The following is a 9,924-nucleotide window of genomic DNA, read 5'->3' on the forward strand; positions in this document are numbered from 1 at the left end:
AATAGGGTTGTGCTACCCAAAAAAGGCAAGACGAAAGTTTAGGGACATGAAAGTTTAGCAAGATGACTGAATATAAGACTGATATATAAAAATCTATTGGCTTTCAGTAGGCAAATTATATATTGTATACTGTGTGGATTATGTCTTGATACAGCTATTGTATTTTTAAAAATCAATTAGGGCTGGTGAACTTTGGGGAGTGGGGACTGTGTGACTGAGCATCCATAGCTCTCAGGTTTGTGCTGACACCAGGGATGGCTTCATTTCATCCAAAAGAAAATACCAGATTTTTAAAAATATATCAGCTGTATTGAGATACAATCCACATACCATACAACTCATCCATTTAAAGCCAACCAATTTTTTAAAATATCAGTCATCTTGCTAAACTCCCACAGTCCTGAAAATCTGTCTTAGCTTTTTTGGGTAGAGAACTCTATCATCTACGAATACTGACATTTCTTTTTTCCTTTCCAATCTTTATACTTTTTAATTTATTTTTCTTATCTTACTCCACTGGCAAGGAGCTCCAGAAAAAGCAACCTAGGCCAGACAATTACTCAAGTTTGGGCACTCTAACAGAGTATGGGTCTTTAACAGGGACCATGATAACGATATTGTTTAACTATACCCTAAAAATCCAAACATAATCTGGAGTTAAAAAATAAGTTCAAAATTGAAAAATCTGAAGAAGATGTTCCACTTCATATGAAAACTTCATCCTTAAACAAGCTCTACCAGGAAGATTTAGAAGCTACTTCAGCATTACCAGTGAAGGAACCATCAACAGTCTCCATTGGTGTGCAGGGATCTCAGGGTAAAGGAATTGGAAAATGTGGCATTACAAAAAGAAAAAATAAGCTTTCCCACTTCTCTGACTGTAGCACAACTAATGATTATTTAAATTTCAATAAAATCACTGAGGAAGATGATTTTCATAATGATTAAGCTTGAGTAAAACAGAGGAACATTCTTTTTAGAGGAGGCATTAGACCCAGTATTAATGATCTGACTTCAGTGAGAGTAAGGAAAATGATGAAGAATTCACTATGAGTAAAAATAAAGTTTGTTTGTTTGTTTTAAGTGAAGGAAAAGCTCCAATTAAAAAGAATCCACCAAGGGGGAGGGTATAGCTCAGTGGTAGAACATATGCTTAGTATGCACGAGGCCCTGGGTTTGATCCCCAGTATCTCCATTAAAGTAAATAAACTGAATTACCTCCCCCAGAAAACAAAAATCAAAACAAACAAAAACACACACACAAAAATAAAATAAAATAAAAAAGAATCCACCTAAATTAAAATATAATACTTTGAGGATACCAGTAGATGCTGCTGCTGTAGCAGTCAATAAAATAAGCAACTCACACCAAAAAGTATCTCATTTCAGAGCCCATAAGGAAACCATTACAAATATTCAATCGTGCAGCTAAAAGCAAGAGGAATAAACAGACTCCATCAGCAGCATCAAGAAGCAGTGGCACGAGCAGCAGCCCACCTGTGGACGTTTATAGTAAGTCTGGATAACTGTACAATGTTTTACAATTTCAAGCATATTCCTATTGAACACAATATTGACTGTGATAGAAACACAGTGAAATTGAGAGATCACCATTTCCGCTTAATGCATGGGGGAATGCTATGTGAATGCCTGTGTGTGTGTGTGTGTGTGTCTGTGTCTGAGTCTGTGTATCTGTTTAAATAATCACTTTATATTAAATCAATGATACAGGAAGTGCTTCTCATGTACCTACTAATAATGTCAGGTAATATCTCTTTTTAAGGAAGCTTAGATCTAAATTTATCATGAGTAAATAGTGCTATAAATATTTTATATAAATATGTGAATCTTAATCAGCTGCTAGTTATATATATAATTTATATCATATATAGTTAGCATTTATGTCTCAAATCTTATTAACCATTAAAAATTAATAATACCTAGCTTATGTGCTTTATAAAAACATAGATATTAACATAAAAATAAGCAATTCAGAATTATGATTAAAGTGGGCATTTGCCTTTTTCTTAAAAAGAAATTGCTCCTTCAACAGCTGAATGGCTAAACAAACTGCAACACATCCAGGAAATGGAATACTACTCAGCAATAAAAAAGGAAGGGTCTACTGACACATGCAACAAGTTAGATGGATCTCAAGGGCATTATGTTGAGTGAAAAAAGCTAGTTTTAAAAGACCATATATTGTATGAGTCCATTTAGACAGATTCTTTAAAATGATAAAGTTATAGATATGGAGAATAGACGATCAATTACCAGGGTTTAGAAATGGTAGCGTAATGCCAGGTAGATACATCTATAAAAGGGTAGCATGAGGGAAATCTTTGCAGTGATGGACTAGTTCTGTCCCTTGATTGCAGTGATGGTTACAGGAATCTACACTTTTGATAAAATGGCATAGAACTACACACACACATTGTACCAATGTCTATTTCCTGGTTTTGATATAGTACTATAGATATATAAAATAGAACTATTTGGGAAACTGGGTAAAGAGTACACAGGAATCTCTGTATTATTTTTACAACTTCCTGTGAATCTGTAATTATTTAAAAATTAAAGTTATGAAAAAAAGAAGTAAAAAAGCAGTTGCTTTTCTATACAACAAAGTTAGAAAGTAACTTTTTAAAGATACCACTTAAATGAGTAATAAAAACCTAGGAATAAATCTTTTTAAAAGATATGCAAAAGTGAGATGTAAAAAATTACAAAACTTCATTGAAAAATAGGGAGAGGGCATAGCTCAACTGCTACAGTGCATGCTTAGCATGCATGAGGTCCTGGGTTCAATCCTCAGTACCTCCACTTAAAAGAATAAATAAATAAATAAATAAAACTAATTACCCCCCCAAAAAACCCTTAAAAATAAAATAAATAAATAAGTGGGGGGGAGGATAAATTAGGAGTTTAGGATTAACGGATACACACTACTATATAAAAATACATAAACAACAAGGGCTGACTGTATAGCACAGGGAACTATATTCAATACCTTGTAATAACCGATAATGGAAAAGAATTTGAAAAAAATATATATATACACATATATATATGTCACTTGCTGTGTATTTGAAACACTGTAAATCAACTATACTTCAGTAAATAATAATAATAAATATAATAGTATGACTCACCATAAAATTATAGTAATTAACATAGTATGGTATTGGTACAAAACAAACAGATAAACCAATAAAACAGAATGGAGAGCCCAGAAGCAGATCCATGAATATTTGGAAATTTGATAAGACAGGGATAGCATTATAGGTCACTGGGGAAAGGATGGACTTTTCAATAAAGAGTGTTAAGTATTCATATAAAAAAAATTAGTGGTGGATTAAAGAATTAACTATGAATAGACAATCTGGAAAATTTCCAAAGAAAAATGTAGAAGAATATCTTTGACCTCAGGGTAGGGAAAGAGTTCTTAAACAAAACACAAAAAGTGTTAACCATAAAATAAAATGATAAATTTGACTATCTTAGAAGAACTTTTTTTTATTAAAAGAAACCATGAGGAAGGTGAAATGACAAACCGCAAAATGAGAGAACGTATTTGCAATACACATTACTAACAAAAGACTGCTACCCAGCATGCATTTTTTAAATTTATGTTTTAAAAAGTAAAATGGAAATAGACAGTAATCACAATGAAAAATCGTTTTATACTCTTTATATTGGTAAAAAATTAAATCTCTGTATTTAAAAATATATGTAAGGGGGGTGGTGGGGTATAGCTCAGTGGCAGAGTATGTGCTTAGCATGCATGAGGTCCTGGGTTCAATCCCCAGTACCTCCAATTAAAAAAAAAAAAAGTCAAATAAATTAACATAATTACCTCCCAAAAATGAAGATTCTTAAGGGAAGATTGGGAGAGTCTTCAATGGAGTATCTTAGATTTTCCTCGTGGGTGTGTAAACTGGTACACCGACTGTGGAAAGTGATTTGGCACTATCCTGAAAAACTAAACATTCATGTATGCTACTACCTACAATTACCACTCCTAGATTTACACCCTAAGAAATTCTTGCAAATATACATTGAGAAACATGTATAAGAACATTCATCAATGTTTATAATAGCAAAATAAATAAACAGTAAGAAAAAAAAACAGATATCCAACTGCAGAAAAAATAACTCTTCTTCTCAATGGGTAGGTTTCAGCTCAAATGTCACTACATTAGGCCTTTTCCAAGCTCAATTTAAATTTAAAACACACACAATATTCAGTCACTCTCTTCTAACAGCGATCCCTTTCCTTTGACATCAAGACACAGCTATCAATTACCATCTGAAGTTGGTGCATTTTTTTTAAAGGTCTGTCTTCTCCCCGTAAGACAGTAAACTCCATGAAAAGAACATTGTATCTCTTCCTACTTTGTAACTCTAGGCCTTGGTACACAGTAACAATGAAAATGAAAAGGAAAGAGAAAGAGAAATCAAAAAAGAGGGAGATGGGTGAGGTGGATGAAGAAGAGTTCACTGAGATCTCTGACAAAAGGGTAAAAGGCAGCCAAGCCACAGAGGCTACTTATGAAGAATGGAGCAACTCTGTATCTGGAAAGTATGCTCACAGTCTGAGGAAGGACTGGAGAAAGACCACATAAAGACTTGGTAAAACTGGAAGAAAGAAAAAAGATTTGAGGGGAGGATCTGGGGGATACTGAGGAATTCAAAATTGTTTTCACTTTCTAGCTTTAGCTCTCACCCCTACTATTGATACGCTTCCCTGGGGGTGGTATATTCCCATTGGAAGACAGTGGGAAATAAGATTCACCTTAACTGAAATGTGCTTTATCATCAACTTTGCTATCACATAAAATAAAGGATGATATTATGGGCTTAACTGTACCCTCTCAAAATTCATGTAGAAGTCCTAACCCTCATTCCCTCAGAATGTGATTGTACTTGGAGATAGGATCTGTAGAGAGGTAATTACAGTAAAATGAGGTCATAAAGGTAGGCCCTAATCCACTACGACTGCTATCCTTATTAAGAGATTAAGGCAACATGTATACACATAGAGAAAGATCACATGAAGACACAGCAAGAAGGCAGCCTTCTACAAGCCAAGGAAAGAGGACTAAAAAGACACCAAGCCTTCTAACCTTGATCTTGGACTCCTAGCCTCCAGAACCATCAGAAAATAAATTTCCACTGTTTTAGGCACCCAGTCTGTAGTATTTTGTTATGGCAGCCCTAGCAAACTAATATACCAATCTAAATAAAAAGTACTTTGCCTAGAGTTGCTTTAGTCTGAAGGAAATTTTCCTGTGCTTCCCTAAGTCCCATAAACCAACATCTATTAAGAGATAGTAAAAATATGTTGTGCTATTAAGAATTATTGAACCTACCTAAAAATAAAAATAGAAACACAGACTATATGAGACAGCAAAGGAATATCTCCCAGGCCAAGGCACAAGACAAAAATCCCAGAAAAAGAAATAAGTGATAAGGAGATAGGCAATTTATCTGAGAAAGAGTTTAATGATGGCCAAGATGTTCAGAGAACTCAAGAGAAGTACAGATGCACAGAGCGAAGTTTTTAGCAAAGAGTTGGAAAATATAAAGAATACCCAAACATGGGGGAAAGGTATAGCTCAAGTGGCAGAGCACATGCTTAGCACCCAAGAGGTCCTGGGTTCAATCCCCAATACCTCCTCCAAGTGGAAATCAATGAAGAAACCTGATTACCTTCCCCTCAGAAAACAATGCAAGTAAAGAATACTCAAACAGAGTTGAAGAATAAAATCACTGAAATGAATAACACACCAGAAGGAACCAAGAACAGACTAAATGAGGCAGAAGAACAGATCACTGAGTTAGAAGACAGATTAGTGGAAATCACTACTGCAGAACAGAAAAAAGAAAAAACAATGAAAGGAAACGAGGATAGTTTAATAGAACTCTGGGACATGAAGCACACTAATATTTGCATTATAGGAGTCCCAGAAAGAGAAGAGAGAGAGAGAGAAAGGACCTGAGAAAATTTTTGGAGAGATTGTCACCAAAAACTTCCCCAACTTGGGAAAGGAAACAGTCACCCAAGTCTAAGAAACGCAGAGAGTACCACACAGGATCAGCCCAAAGAGGAATATGCCAAGGCACATAGTCATCAAATTGACAACAATTAAGGATAAGGAGAAAATATTAAAATTAGCAAGAGAAAAGTAACAAATAACATACAAGGGAACTCCCATAAGGTTGTCAACTGATTTTTCAGCAGAAACTCTACAGGCCAGAAGGGAGTGGCATGATATATTTAAAGGAATGAAAGGGGAAACTTACAACCAAGAATACTCTATCCAGCAAGGCTCTCATTCAGATTTGATGGAGAAATCAAAAGCTTCACAGATAAAAGCTAAAAGATTTCAGCACCACCAAACCAGCTTTACAACAAATATTAAAGGACCTTTTCTAGTTATCAAACCGTAAGAAAAGAGAGCAAAAAGAAGAAAGAGGAGGAAAAAAAAACTACAAAAGATTGCTTTGGCTGTTCGGGATCTTTTGTGGTTCCTTATCAATTTTGGAATTGATTGTTCTAGTTCTGTGAGGTATTTTGTGAGTATTTTGACAGGGGTTGCAATCTCTGGATTGCTTTGTGTAGTGTGGCCATTTTGATAGTGTTGATTCTTCCAACCCAAGAGCACAAGAAATCTTTCCATCTCTTTGTGTCATTTCGGTTTTCAGAGTATAGGTAACCTCCTTGGTTAAGTTTATTTCTAGGTATTTTGTTGTTTTTGATGCAATGGAAATGTTTATGCCAGTTATAAAACTCTGGTTTTTGAAGTGAAAAAAAAATGAATGAAGGGCTGCAAATGGCAAAATATCCTTCTTTCTTATGGGTGGGTTGTATTCCATTACATATATATATGTATATTGCATTTTCTTTGTCTGTTTAACTATTGATGTGCATTTAGGATGCTTCCATATCTTGGCAATTATAAATAATGTTGCTGTTAATAGCAGGGTTACGTATCTTTTTGAATTGATTCTTATTTTGTGGTTGGCTTTATTCCTTTGATAACTGTGTAAGTTTAAAAAGCTAAAGCTCTAAACATTCTTAGAAACAATGAACAGTACATATATGTAAACTTTAAACATATATGTGAAAGAAAGAAAGAAAGAAAAGGAAGGAAGGAAAGAAGGAAGAAAGAGAAGGAAAGAAAGGAAGAAAGGAAAGAAAGGAAAGAAAGGAAAGGAAAGGAAAGGAAAGGAACGGAAAGGAAAGGAAGGAAGGAAGGAAGGAAGAAAGAAAAAGAAAGAAAGGAAGGAAGAAAGGAAGGCAGGAAGGCAGGAAGAAAAGAAAGGAAGAAAAGAAAAGAAAAGAAAAGAAAAGAAAAGAAAAGAAAAGAAAAGAAGAAAGAAAGAAAGAAAGAAAGAAAGAAAGAAAGAAAGAAAAGGAAGGAAGGAAGGAAGGAAGGAAGGAAGGAAGGAAGGAAGGAAGGAAAGAAAGAAAGAAAGAAAGAAAGAAAGAAAGAAAGAAAGAAAGAAAGAAAGAAAGAAAAGAAAAGAAAAGAAAAGAAAGAAAAAGGAAGAAAGGAAGAAAGGTAGAAAGAAAGAAAGAAGCTATTAAGCCATGAAAGGCATGGAAGAAACTTAAAAGACATATTATTAAATGAAAGAAGCCAGTCTGAAAAGGTTACAAACTGTATGATTTCAACCAAATGACATTCTGAAAAAGGCAATGCTACAGAAACAATAAAAAGATCGTGGTTTCCAAGTTTGGGGAGAGGGAGGGAGGGAGGAATAAATAGATGGAAACACAAGGGATTTTAGGGCAATGAAATTATTCTGTATGATACTATAGTGGTGGCCACATGGCATTATGCATTTGTCAAAACCCACAGAATGTACATCATCAAGAGGGAACCCTAATGAATGTAAACTATGAACTTTGGTTGATAATAATGTGTCCATGTTGGTTCCCCAATCCAAATATGCCACACTGATGAGGGATGCTGAGGTGGGTGGGGAGGGCTGTGTGCAAACTCTCTATATTTTCTGCTCAATTCTGCTGTGAACCTGAAACTGTTTTAAAAAATAAAATCTATTAATTAAAAAAATGATTGAAATTGCTTAATTATCTGTGTATGGGAAGTTGATAAACTACTGCCAAATTTCTGTTCCAATACTGATCTACAAGAAGACTACAAGAAGAACCAACGTATCCATTTGACATTGCAGAAAGAGTGCCCAGGACCCACAAGCTTTTCCAGAAAAGAAAATGCACAGGAAAATGTCTGAGATCTGGGCAGGAAAAGGGCAGGAACTGGTATTAAATAAGAAAATACAACTACAAAATTAAGAGATGTTTCATTAAATTCATGTATAAGTTTCATTAATTTTCAATTCCAAAACACATACAAATTTCCTTACATTTGAAAATAATCAGTACATTAGATTTTTGCATTTCTCAAGAACTATCATGTATGCAAAATGATTGCTTATCAAATCATAAATGAATCAAATAACTTTAAAAATAAGAGTAATTCATTCAAAAAGTTTTGTAAGAAAAATATTCACCATTGAATATGGGTACATCTTAGTATTTGATATGACACAGGGTAGTGTGTCCCTTTTCTCCCTCCATTCCCTAGCTGCCTGTCTCCTTCAGTTCCAAATTACTGATAATATAGTTCAGAGAGGGAGAGGCAGCGGTTCCTGCAAGGGAGGGCTGGGAAGGTTGTGAGGACAAAGCTTCCAGGGATTAGGAGGATGAGCTCAGAAAAGCAGCAAGTACAAACAGTCCATGTATGATACACATGGAAACAAACTATACAAACATAGATACATCCCAGACGCTTTGAAACATAATTGACAGATTTAACAAGTAACAGATTTAATGCTATATTTCCACACCTAGAGGCAGGAGGCCACACTTAGAGGTAGGGAGTCTCTAGGAGCTAAGAGCAGCAACTGACATCCAACAAGAAAACAGTAACCTCACTCCTATAATCATAAAGAGGTGAATTCTGCCCAACAACCTGTAGTAGCTTGGAAGTGGAGTAGCTAGTGGAATCTTCCCTAGTCAAATCTCCAGATGAGAATACAACCTGGCCAACAACTTGATTACAACCCTTTTGGACCCTGAGTAAAAGACACTGTTAAGCTGTGCCCAGATTCTTGACTCACAAAAATTATGGGATGAAAAGAGTGTGTTACTTTATGCCACTAAGTTTGTGGTCATTTGTTCTGCAGCAATAAAAACTAACACAGTGAGCCAAGCTGGGCCCACATATTTATTTAAGCCACATTTAAGTATTAAATAATTTATATTTCACTTTAAAAAGGAATTGGGGCAGATTAAAGCTACAAATGGTCCCTTAAAGGTTCGTATGTACCTGTTAACAGAGATTAGAGAAAAACAATTAAAATTACAAAATATGAGAAGGCTATGATGAAAAGCACTGATTGTTGAATAACCTGAATGTAATCAAATTCTAGATATTAGCATCCTAAGAAAACAAAAGAACAGAAAATATATTCAAAGCTATGCATTAATATGGAGGTGGAAAAACTGTCACAGCCCTCTCCAATTCAAGCCAAAACAGTGTTCACCACCAATCTCGTTAAGCAATATTTCAAGGATTTTTTTTTAAGTTAAAGGGACATAAAGAATAGTTGTATATAGATAGTTTTATATTTTGTAATACTTACAGTCTATTCTTCGATCACTTTAAATTTTCTTGTTGCAACATCTTCATGGTTACCCTGGGGATTACAACGGTCATCTTATATTTCTAACAAATTAGCTTGAACTCAGCTTTGGTAGTACACAAAACTATGCTTCTATATAGTTCTGCCCTTCCTCTTTATGCGTTATTGTTACAAACTGTATCTTTGTACACTGTGATTTCCTGTCTCATTTTTATTATTTAGTCACATTCTGAGTAGGGTCACAAT

This window comes from Vicugna pacos, chromosome 6 (assembly GCF_048564905.1).
Source record: "Vicugna pacos chromosome 6, VicPac4, whole genome shotgun sequence".
In the NCBI taxonomy this organism is placed as follows: Eukaryota; Metazoa; Chordata; class Mammalia; order Artiodactyla; family Camelidae; genus Vicugna; species Vicugna pacos.